This window comes from Esox lucius, chromosome 6 (assembly GCF_011004845.1).
Source record: "Esox lucius isolate fEsoLuc1 chromosome 6, fEsoLuc1.pri, whole genome shotgun sequence".
Classification (NCBI taxonomy): domain Eukaryota; kingdom Metazoa; phylum Chordata; class Actinopteri; order Esociformes; family Esocidae; genus Esox; species Esox lucius.
Window position 1 is genome coordinate 24,063,328 of NC_047574.1, and position 13,022 is coordinate 24,076,349.

Here is a 13,022-nt window from a genome sequence, read left to right on the forward strand (position 1 = left end):
ATATACTGACCCTATGTAACTATATGACCTTACAGAGCTCACGTCACTGAATAGGTACAAACGTGTAGCTCTATCTTTTGTGTCGTCTCATCCGTTTTCAAAACCTCAAGTATTTTGTTCATTATTGAATGTCCATTCAATTACATGTATTTCGACTGAGGGAGATGCTGTATGATGTAGATGTGAACATTCACCCTAGCAACATATGGTTCCCCATCACCCACGATGATGTGTGTGTGTCGCACGTTTATAATCAACCTTTGGATTTTCTATATTATTTAGCACAGCACAGACAGTGTTTTACATAACAAGATTGTACATCTATTTTAAGCCCCCACTCTGACAAGACTCTGCTCTGCCGTGTTTTCTGCCGAGGGAGTTACAGGACTTTATCATTTCATCTATGACAGGTGGAAACCTATCTGGAGAGGGATATGAGGAACATAACTTGGCTGACTGATTATAAACTGCTGATCTGTTGTATCTCCAGATTTGCAGAAAAACTCAGAAAGGCCCAAGCTAGAGGAGAGAGAATTATTCTACGTGCCCTCGAAAATGTTGAACACTGCAGAGTTTTCCCCTTCCTTAGCCCCTAAGTGATTTTTACACATGAATGCAGGATAATGAACCAAACTGTACCGACTTGTGTATATTCTCCATCTCAACACTCATCATAATGCCCAGCTGGCCAAAGTTGGTTCACAGAACGATCTGTGAATGCAATTTCTTTGAAGGGCAGCAGGAGGACACTAGTGAATGTGACATTAAACATTGTCTGGTAGGTGGGTGTGTTACATGAACAGGTAAATAAGAACCCAAGCTCTGTGGTGCATGGAGAGAGGTGCCGATTAAATGAGTGTGTTTCTGACCAGTCCCCTCAGCCTGGTTCTCTCTTCCTTAGCCCCCCAACATCTCTCTCACCCCCCCCCTCCCTTACACTCCCTTTCTTTAGCAGAGATTAGCTGTGAAAAGTAAATGTGAGTGCTGGACTGCATGCTAAATTAGGCCATGGATTGTTATGTAAAATGTGGAGATGAATAACTAAACATACTGATGAAGTGTTCCCAAGCATTCTTTTAGAGAGAGGGTGGGGGGTGGGGGGGTGGGGGTTGTATGTTTTGGTTGTTGATATAGCGTGCTTGTGCGTTGCAGGTGCATCCAGGTTATATAAGATGTTAGTCAGGAAGGGACAGGGGAATGCCATTTCATATGAACTTTTATTAAATGTATTTCTGGAGGGGTCAACACAAAGCCAGGGCAGACTATAACTTTCATTTCAAGGAGGTTTTGCATATAATTTGACAAAGTAAGGCCTAGACATCCCTCTGGGTAGTTAGGTGCCTCTAAAAGGGAGAGTTCACTATAGTTTTTTTCGACACATCACAATGTGCAAAAACCAAAAAGATGACACTGCAAAGAACATTTATGCATCCTGCTTTAATGTGCTAGTTCAAGATACACAGTCCTTTATTGGACAGGAAAGTCATGGAAGACCGAGGAGAGAGTTTTTGCAGGTCAGATTTGAACCACTGCTACAGATGTACATGTGCACCAAAGTTTGTGGGTTATACCACTGTACCTCCCAAGGCCAAATAACATGCTATTTATATGAAAAAAGGGATTTACTTAAAAATAGTTAAGCACTCCTTTAGGTTTGTTATTAGAGGATATGGGCCATTCATTATTTAAAACATGCTAGTTGTTGAGGAGACATTTCTTTCATGTTTTCTTTCTGAAATTGTTATTATTAATAGAGCTTATAAAAAAGTGGGTTAGCTACCTACTCCACCTTATTTTTATTGTACTTTTATTAACCAGGATAGTTGCCCACATCATCAAACAGGCCCACCCTAGCAACCAGCGTCCTGTGCAAACTCAGATAAGAGACCATCCCATGTTGTGACGAGCTTTCCACACCTATTTATAATAGAAGCACCCATGGGAACAGTGGATGAAAGGCATCATCTCCGTGGATTTCAGGTGGTGGTTCAGTAGCGGTCCTGTGCAAAACAGTACAGCCTCTCTTGAAGAAAGAACTCATAGCCTGTTTAGCATTTCCTTTGGTATTAGATGTGTTAAATATGTCCCATTACAATCCCACAAGGTGTTACATTGCAATTATTTTGTTTAACAGATAGGAACATTTTGGTCTTTGTTTTATTTTGTCCTTTTATCTTCTTCGTTAGTCTGTGAAATATTTACTCTTAATTTTGGTGAATTCCAATTGGCACTTATGACCTAATTATTGCAACTCCCAGCAGGCTTGAGAGAATTGAAGATCCAAACCTGTCATGTGAATCATATTACCAAGCCGTTCTGCTTCTTATTTCACTGCTGGCTCAATTAGGAAGTACTGTTTATGCAAGTACCTATGCGCTTGGAGAAGAACACATTCTCCGGCCAACAACCATGTCAGAGCTAGCAGGTGTCCAACATCCCACAAGGAGTTGCTTAAGGGCCACGAGGCTAAGCAACCCAATTGGCACCACCACTTGCCAGGCTCGTGGACATTGTCAGTATGTCGTGACCAGGATTAAAACTCTTGGTGGCAAAATGCAGCTGCACTGAAGGGGAATGACTTCACACCTGCATCATTCAGGAGACCCTGACCTCCGTTCTCAATTTGTCAGAGAACTTAGAATGGTTGGAAACAGGGGCGTATTCAATCCAGTTAACAGCATGAGGCTACAAAGACCTCTCCATAGGTACTGGTGCAAATCTACTGATCACCTGCTCATTTTGCATCAGGTCGCCGACAGGGTAAGAGATAGACATTTTAGTTGTTGATAAACAGGAGTTATGTAGACGGCAAGCGCAGGAGGACAAGAGGCTGGTTTTAAGATGGTAAGCCTAATGGAGAGTGCTATACAGTAGCCTGTGGCTCATTCCCCATCTAATGCCTGGGTTAATGCATTGAGTCTGTGTGAAAGCAGTCTAGCTGAGTCAGTCTAGACTGTGCATTACATAATAAGCTAGTCTCACCCTCTCATCCATTACCATTTAACTTGGGCATCCAACTCTTTTGAGCTGTTGTCGCAACTAGTTTTGGGTGGGACACCCAAGTGAATCCGGTTGAATTATTCCGCTATCTTAATTTTTAAACGGACAGTCCATTTGAACCCAGGAGTCGGCGTTGACATGGTTGAATTGATTCAGAAGACGGTTGTTCTATCAAATGCGTAGGGAGCATCGAGGGACAGAGAGGAGGGGTTTGATGTTCTGCCATGCACTGGGAATGGTGGGGCAGATCCCCTTTGGCACTCAAGCTTGTCTCTCAGGCTTCGGTCTACTTCCAGTTCACCTAACGCTGTCCTCACAGGCTACAACACAGTTCCGACCAGACCTAATCAGCGGGCCATTGACCATATCCACTTATATTATCTACATGTGTCAGTAATGGTGCCCCCAGAAATCAAAGCAGATCGCAATATGTCCAGCGGGATATTGACCATGTGATGATATGCAACTCATATAATCTGTTAACTAATCATGTCAGTTACGCATACTGCCTGAAGTGCGTGGAATATGGGTGGCGCGTGGCCCAGTCAGTCTGGCTGGCTCGCGTCACTGTTTAGAAGGATGCTGTCTTGGTTGTTTTGATTGAGCCCGTACAGTTCTCCTTAAGAGGACATGACTCAAGGTTAATCACACTGCCATTTCATGCGTTCAGACCTCAGCTGCATCTGACTTCCTCTCAGCGCTAGAACAGGCACAATGGATGCAAGCTACAGCGTAACGCATAACCGTCTGAGACTCTCCAAAAATGAGAGCACAGTAATGTGATACTGCCATATCTGAACAATGAATTCATGAATTGCACCAGACTAGCTGGATTGTTGCTGTGAAGCTTGGGAGGGGTGCTGTCTTAGCTACGATGACATCGGATTCTGAAGGACTGGTATTTAGAACTCACTTTCCCTCAGTGGTGAAACATTGCCCTCTGCCTTAGATCATGGAAAGGGTCACGAGGGCTTGCCATTCTGGGTAGCCTGATGATTCGCTTATTTTCGTGCACTCTACAACATCGCCCTCTCCATTGTCATTTTTGGTATACCGTTAGAGATAAAAATCATTGCATAATAAGATAAGTATGAGTGCTCCAAAGCTAAGTCTTTACATAACCAATTTTGATTGGACAGAGAAGTTTCCCAGCAACCATTATGAGGAAATCCACCCCTAACACCAGCAGTGACAAGCCATCCTACCTTGTCGGTCATAATGAGGGCACGTTGGGTTGAGACAGGGATTAGCCTCTATTTGAACTTTAAACAGTCTAACGTAGATCTTTGTTGAACAACAATTAATAGGAGTTCTCTTTTCTCATCCGATCTGTGGTCATACGTTGTAGTCGGTGGTGGCTGTAAATATAAAGGGCTAATGCATTTTTGTTCATAACAAACATGACCAGTGAAGTACTGTGAATTTGAGGAGCATCAGAGTTTGTTGGCGGCTGTTTATTTGCTGACCAGTGGATCACTTCCTCCGTTTGGCACAGGTGTATGCCAGGCAGACATATGGGAAGTGGAAGCTGGGTACGCTTCCAGGTTCCATCCCACCAGAGAACGTTGGTGGAGTCTGAGAAAGAGAGATATGGGCTATTCTGAAAACGTTGTGTTGCATCAGAAAGCATGTTACAGTGGAATGACATAGAACGATGTCCTGGCCACAGTAGCTTGATCCCTGATTCATGTTAGCAATGACAACCTGGACACCTCTGCATTGTTGCCAGCGTGTGTGAGATGCCACCCTAAGAAACTGACAGTGTCTGTGTTGGCGGCCAGCTAGCTTCTCTGTCTTGATGCATCGTTCGCACTTAATCCTCTGCTCCTTCTGATCTCTGCTCCTTCTGATCTCTGCTCCCTGGATAACAATAGGGATGCTATTCAAAGCCTTTGTGAGAGAATGGTGGGGTCAGGTACGCACCTATGGTGGAGAGAGACAAGGCTAAATTGTACTGTGTGTTTAATTTGTCTCAAGGCTTAAGTTTAAAAGAAACGAGTGGTGCATTGTCTCAATTTCTGAAATGTGTCACTAAATAAAATGTTTGAAAGAGCGAAAATGCTAACTACTGCACGGGTATGTAAGATACAGTAGTTTGAGGTAGTTTGCTCTTTGATGTTGAAGGTAATTAGATGGTACTAGTGAAGCTGTGTTGATTTTACTTCCCCCACTGGCGACATGCTGAGATGAATCGAATCTCAAATAAAACCAGACTTAATTGTCTGCATTTGCATATTTCAATAATTGATTGTCTTCGTCTTGTGTAATGGAGATTTAGGGGAGCTAATGTTGGGAATTGCCTTGTAGGGTTTTATGATAATGTTCTGAAAGTTTATTGTGCCTGAGGACCTGCGCTCGCTTATTACACTGTTGGCAGAGAGCAGCTTGGTGCTTTATAGGGAATAAACAGAACACAGTGAGATTGCGTTTCTTCCCTGGATAGACTGTGACTCATTGGGATTAATAGGGTAATAGCACTATAGGTGCTCCTGTAAAGACTCCTGAAGGGGAATCAACATCTGTAGCCTGCCGTATCTAAACAGTATGTTCACTGCCTCATCCTCTTTGCAGGCTTTCAACTGGAACAGTTTTGCTGGAAAATCCCAACTTAAACAAACTGAACCAATAAAGACAAATTGGGGCAAATGGAAAAAAGGCTTTTTACTGCTTAACTTTACCATCATAGCACAAAATGTAGTACTTGATCCAAAAAGAGCATTACATATTTGGCTACAGAAATGCAGTTTCTCACAGGCTTCTTCAGCTTCCGTCGCCAAAACATGATCTATCCTGTGAGAAGGCCATGTACAAACACTGACAGAGTGAGTAGTAGCAGAGTCAGCATGCCCTATTCTGGATGCCACAGCACTATCTTGCCAGTGGAACTCATTTATTGTTCTCTATGAACCACACGTTTTCTGTTTTCAAATTGAGAAAGAGGCAGATTTTCATTCCCCAAGTTGCCCTTTAAGCATCATTGTCCATCACTCCCTGGTCACTGATATAGCCTGGGATCCCATTCCCTGGTCACTGATCTAGCCTGGGGTCCCATTCCCTGGTCACTGATGTAGCATGGCTTCCCATTCCCTGGTCACTCATGTAGCCTGGGGTCCCTTTCCCTGGTCACTGATATAGCCTGGGGCCCCATTCCCTGGTCACTGATGTAGCATGGCTTCCCATTCCCTAGTCACTCATGTAGCCTGGGGTCCCATTCCCTGGTCACTGATGTAGCATGGCTTCCCATTCCCTGGTCACTGATGTAGCCTGGGATCCCATTCCCTGGTCACTGATGTAGCATGGCTTCCCATTCCCTGGTCACTGATGTAGCCTGGGATCCCATTCCCTGGTCACTGATGTAGCATGGCTTCCCATTCCCTGGTGACTGATGTAGCCTGGGATCCCATTCCCTGGTCACTGATGTAGCATGGCTTCCCATTCCCTGGTCACTCATGTAGCCTGGTGTCCCATTCCCTGGTCACTAATGTAGCCTGGGGTCCCTTTCCCTGGTCACTGATATAGCCTGGGGCCCCATTCCCTGGTCACTGATGTAGCCTGGGGTCCCATTCCCTGGTCACTGATGTAGCATTGCTTCCCATTCCCTGGTCACTGATGTAGCCTGGGATCCCATTCCCTGGTCACTGATGTAGCATGGCTTCTCATTCCCTGGTCACTGATGTAGCCTGGGATCCCATTCCCTGGTCACTGATGTAGCATGGCTTCCCATTCCCTGGTCACTGATGTAGCCTGGTGTCCCATTCCCTGGTCACTAATGTAGCATGGCTTTCATTTCCCTGGTCACTGATGTAGCCTGGGATTCCATTCCCTGGTCATTGATGTAGCCTGGAGTCCCATTCCTTAGTCACTGATGTTTCCTGGGGTCCCAATCCCTGGTCACTGATGTAGCCTGGACACTGGACCATGATGTCCCCTGTTTTCTGGTCCAGGATTAGAGGAGGAAACAGATTAAGAATTAGGCAATAGTTATTATCACTGTCCACTGCTCTGAAAAAGCATAGCCAGTGACAGATGACTGACAGCAGCGTTGTGCCCAGATCCCAGATTTTAATGAGGCTGTTGGCTAATGAATGGAGAATGGTGTGGGGCCGGATATAAGCTTAACTTTGTAATAAATCACACAACAAATCAGTCACGACTTTAACCTTTGTAGCAGCTATGAATTAGTCATTCAATTTGGAGGGTACTGTATGAAATGTTTGTGTTCGTCAAAGACTTATTACTGATATTTCTGAACCTTTTTTAGATCTGTATGACTGTGTTCTTGTTGGCCATCATCAAGTGGAATTTTGTTTGAAACTGATAAGGGGTTTAACGATATTTAGACTACTGGTGAAATTCAAATTGCTTTGTGGCTGGAAAAACATCAATGTATACGGTATTGTAAAGAAATAATAAATAAATAGTGATTAAATAGCCATAATACAAAACTACTAATATACATTGCATAGTAGAAATAATAACAATTGAATGATAGCTCAATCAAATCAATCAAATGTATATATAAAGCCTTTTTTACATCAGCAGTTGTCACAAACTTCTTTAACTAAACCCCAAGGAGCAAACAACAGTAGTGTTGAATTTCAGTGGCTAGGAAAAACTCCCTAAGAAGGCCGAAATTTAGGAAGAAACCTAGAGAGGACCCAGGCTCAGTGGGGTGACCTGTCTTCTTCTGGCTGTGCCGGGTGAACATATTAAGAGTACAAATTTTAATAATTAATAAATGCATGTGGGCTGAGTCCAGAGTCTATTTAAACTTAGTCCAGGTTGGAAGCATGACCTTAGTATGACCATAGATAGGAATACTAATGAAAAAAATCTCCCACCTCCTAATGGGAAATCTTATTTGCTCTTTGTAATATCTGTATACAGTGTTAGTAGTCCAATAAGTGTTTACATTATTGATCAGACCAAGTCCTTTGCTGTTTGATATTAAGATTATTGAACTGCTGGAAGGTAGCCCTGGGAATTACCAGGTACTTCATGCTTTTATCACAATGCCTAGATGCCAATACGATGTGTACTGTATGTGTCATTATCAAGATTTTAAATAATGTGCTTTCAAACGTATTTTGATGTTCCCAGCATAGTCATGAAAATAAAAGCTGAAGAACAAATGAAACCCTATTTACAAAGAAGAGTGCAGACATGCTATGATGCAATCATACTAGACTTTTGGTGCAGGTGCAGCCAAGTAGTGGCACAAGAATACTGTGATATTTTGTCGAAATGATCAACTGGAATATATGTCAGCAAACATAGTGTCACAATATGTAACTGTATTGATTCTTGACCATCACTAATACAAAGCCCAAGTAATGGCAGACACATCTTAACTATTCTCTCACTTCCCCTGTTTACTACTCACATTTAATATTCACATTTTGTCAAAATTAACATGATTAATTAACACAAAATAATAATTTTCTAATGTTTTATTGCAAAGTTATGTGCATCTCTCATGTAAGTGTCATTTCTTAGAAGCTATTATTAACTAATGGTTATATTAAAAATAATAAAAAATAATAGAATAAGCTATAGCATTGGACATGGAACCCTTTTTCTCTGAATCTCAGGCAGTAGGCTTAAGAAAGCGTGTTTTGTTCCTTCCAGATTCTGACCAGGCTTATGCTTCCACCCGTCAGAGTCTGGGGAACAGGCAGACTGCCTCTGTGCAACAATCCTTCTCATTTATATTTAGAAAACAAATATGAAGGCCAAAATTGGCGGAGAAAAGCACTAATCATGTTTACGCAACGTATTAATCAGCCTTAGAATACTTATAAGGTGCCCAAATGGAGCTGTGGTCTTAATCACTGCCTCGCAGTATGTCCTTGCCAGGAAGAGAATCCTGCTCCTGGCATACCAACAGTTCCTGGGGGTCCTGTAGGGATTGGCTCAAACTGGCTTTGTGCCGTGGGGGAGGACAGGTGGATGTTGGACAGTGTTACCTTGTCTTGACATGCTCTGATGACTCCTTGTGGTAGTTCAGGCACATGCCACCTTAATCAAGGTTATTGACCAGGGATTGTGCACTCCTCAAGCGTGTATGTGCAGTCCAGGAGATGTTGTAATTTTTTACTCTCCAAGAACCTGCCTAGGAGTAGGCAAAAATATCCCACTGTATCAAATTAAACAATTTGTCTGTCGTCATTGATAAAAATGTAACAAAATATCTTGTTTCCAACTTTTTCATGCGTTATGTAATTCATCTGCATAAAAGGATTCAATGGAAGCCTGGTTGGTGACTGACATAAGAAATATCTGCTGATGGACAATCACATTTTAAGATTAATAGTTTAATATAGTGTATATAGTGTAACTTGTACACTGCCAAATGTAGTTTCCCTGGATAGTACAGTAGCAGCTTTAGTGGCTATGAGGGGGATTTAATTCAAGGATGAACTGAAGGAACTGGCTGCAATACAGACCTGGCAGAGCGTTTACTACTCTGAACCTCAGTGGAAAGTTGTAGTGATGCTTATAGGGCATAACTGGGAGAAAACATCCCCACTGAAGGCATCCACAAATTTAATTTAGTCTAAAAGGGTGCAACTTTAGTTGATCCCTCCTGATGGCCAGGTTGGTAATGGGCTGATCCCTCCTGATGACTACAACTGTTAGAAGGTAATTAAACCCTCCAGAAGCCCCTTTTTAGCGATTCTTTAATGTTGCAACCTTCATGGGTGAAGTGAAATTCCATATGGCACCACCTTCATTTTGAGCAATTTTAATGGATTGACGCACCAAATCTCAAACCAGACCCTTTTATTCTGAAGCACAGCGTGAATTCTTCTTATATCATCTATCTCAGTGCTTGTATTGTAAACAGACTCATTGTACGTGAAACCGTATCAAGTTCAGTGTGCTTCCTTCTTTCCTGGAAGCCCAGCTGAGTGTCTGTCTCTTTAATAGGTGGGAGGGGGAAGGGAGGGGAAAGGGAGAGGGGAGGGGGAAGGGGAGGGGGTATGGGTATGGGAGGAGCTTCCTGAGGAAACAGGTGTGTGCTGACATAGATTATGTCATTGTTTCAGCGTCACCTGGGAAGACCTACATTGTAGCAGCTCCACTATCACCCTTCACAGCTGGTCGCCCGGTGGAGTCTCCCAGAGAGCACGTCGATGTAAGTAAGTAAAGAAAAGCCTTGTCAATTGAAACCGCACACTTTTGTCAAGATAGCGGGTTGTCTTACACCTGGGATAGGCCCTGTCACTAGTAGCCTATCTGGCCGCATAGCAGGTGTGACAGGAGTGTAGGCAGCATCACCGAGCAGCAGACATCACAGACAGTGTGTTTCTCTTGCCTGTACCCCCTCGTGGGGCATGAATAGTGTATTTCGGGGATAACGTTTTAGTCGTAAGTATACAGGAGGTGAGATGAATACAGCTGTCTCCTGAATAAGTAAGTAAATGCTGGTATGAGAAGACGCAACCTTATTCAAAATAGTCTTTTCAGATTGAATGTCTTTTATGCCCCTTAAAATAGTAACCTGAAGTAGAGCAGTGCATATCCCAGCTGCTGTATTCACACCATACCCCCAGCTCTGTTTACTGGGCCTCATCCAACATCTCACTATTAGCATAGTGTTTCGTGTATGAGTCAATCAATGTATTCCCTGATCTTAAGGTTCTAAACTCTCTGTTGAGAGGTGCTTGCTCAGTCTATTGTCCCATTATTCCAGTAAATATGGTCATATCCTTTCCTGACATTTACATACAGGGAAGAAGCTAGGACGCTACACAACTTCCCCCCCAAGAAAGTGCCTTATCTGACTCAAATGAAAGGCTGTTAAGGAAAGTAGTTTTCTGAATGGTAGGTACGTATCAGAAGGCCAAGCGTTTTAGTTAATGGATGTGTTGTCTGTCACATAGAATGCCATTGTTATGGATCAGGGTGTTATTAAGTGACTCAGAGAAGATCCCCGGGCTGTATCCGTTTGTTTAGGTACCATCATATGACACTAGGAGTAAACCGTGTCTCAGGGAAGGTGGCTGACTTTGAGCTGGATTGCATGATGTCATCCAGGAAGTGGAGGCAGTGCGCATGGTGAAATTCACGGTCTATCGAATATCCTGTCATAAAGTCAAATGATACATCTCAATTTCTCACTGAATCTCACTTTGCTTGGCAAAAAGCAGAAATAGGATGAGCCAGATGGATTTGCATTTTGTCAAATTTTACGGTCAAATTACAAAGTCCATTAAATTGCTTATTTTGCGCAGTAGAAATCAGCTAATCTTTGTTTCCACATACTAAAAATGTTTCCCATTATGCTCTACCCCTGTTATGCTTGGATTGTTATTACACAAAAGGTTATGTATTCGGTGAGCCCCTGAATGACTGAGTGATAAAGTCACAGTCTCGCAGTTCGCTGCATCATTGCGAGACCATGGTTCCAATGTGGCTTGTGGTTCGTTCCCTCTGAAAGCGTGTTCCTTCTGAAAGCACGTTCCTTCAGAAAGTGCGCTCCCTCTGAAAGTGTGTTCGTTCCAGCGTGTAAGGATTCTAGTGAAGACTTCCTGAATGATTGAGCAGCGTAATAAGAATCAGAAAGGCCTCCGGAAGACATACGTTATCTCGATGTCAACTGTGAAGAATACGCCGGTAGCTGCAGTGATGAAGCAGTATCTTAGTGACTAGATATCACAGAATTGGGGAGGAGACATTTGTACGAAGTACGAAAAACAAAGATGTATTCTTATTTTTACCAAGGCGTGTATGTGCCATTTATGTATGTTACAGGCTATGTTGGATTGAGTGGAACAAATGTGTTGGACATGTTAACATCCAACAGTCTTACTCTCCCGCTCCACCTTACACTTACACTAAAACACATATCTGTCCCAATGGAATGTCCTCAAAGCCAAATGGAAAATGCTGAACACAACTCGTATTAATTGGTCTGGATCTGGACCCCCTTTGTTAACTGGCCAAGTTGGGGGCCTTGGGAGAAGAGGAAGCTCATGTTTGGGCAGGATGCATTGTTATAAGGCATAATGCTTTGTTTTCAAATAACAGCTTTTGTCTTTGCAATGAATGGCCTATTGTAGGAGATATTTCTCATTTCTGAATCAAGGCTTGGCACAACTTTCAGAGTAGGTCCCCTTTTTATATTTAATTACATTAGGCTATGCTTTTCTTGGAATAGGGGGTGTCTTCTTTGTAACAGTTCTCACAAGACACACAGTGGTGTTCCCAGGGGAGATGTCTGTGAATGTTATCAGTTTTTTTTTTTTTCATGAGTGTCCAGATTAGAGGCTGTACTGTGGCCTTCAGATGTGTTTATATGACACTAGTGACGAATGCAGAGTTAGTTAGAGCGGGCACCTGTAGCACTACAAATGAGCTGGAAAGAGATCAAAAACATACCAGTCCTCTCAAAATACAAGTTACCAACAAAGGAGGAAAGCTTGGAATAAAGCAGAATAGGCTTTTTTATGGTCTTATTGATTCTTTGAAGTTACTTATTTTCTACTTCAGTATAATTGTGTTGTTCACAGAGCACGGTATAAAAACATTTGACACACAGTAACCTAATGTGACTTGTCATTGTTTGGACCGGGTTGAAGAATAGCGACCATGTTTGTCTAGCACTACATGCATGTTGTCAATAGAAGAATAGCGACCATGCTCCCAGTTTGTCTAGCACTACATGCATGTTGTTAATAGGGTGAGAAATATGCTGTCCGCTATTGGCACCACAGCTACAGTTAAAAAAACAAAACAAATGATGCTATGAAACTGTAGCAAGGCCTCATAGCGTGTAGGCAGTAGAACATGGCTTTTGTTGACTCAACAAGATGACCGCCTTTAATTATGTGTTTACTTTGCGTCTCGCGATAAGCGCTCCCTCTTGTGTTTCCAGCGTGGGGCGGTGGAACTTTTCACCCTGTGTTGCCCATTGCCTTCCCCAGTCCTCCCTTGCCCTATCACTTTACAAGTCAAGCCTCACATGCGGAGGGTTTACACAGCGATCTGTCCGGCAGTGTGAAGTTTAATGTTGGACT

The 13,022-nt window shown here is 42.8% G+C and overlaps 1 protein-coding gene across 9 annotated transcripts in view; it reads left to right on the plus strand.

Annotated features, from left to right (window-relative positions):
- The window catches only part of usp54a (ubiquitin specific peptidase 54a), a 72,588-nt gene that overhangs the window by 1,082 nt on the left and 58,484 nt on the right, over nt 1-13,022 (plus strand). For 7 of the 9 annotated variants that reach the window (XM_034292698.1, XM_034292704.1, XM_034292707.1 and 4 more), the window contains exon 2: nt 10,050-10,142. The exons of 1 other annotated variant lie outside the window; for it this stretch is intronic. The gene's annotated coding sequence lies outside the window, so the exon portion shown is untranslated. The remainder of the gene's footprint in view (nt 1-10,049; nt 10,143-13,022) is intronic. One more of the 9 variants, XM_034292700.1, reaches the window with a different exon arrangement.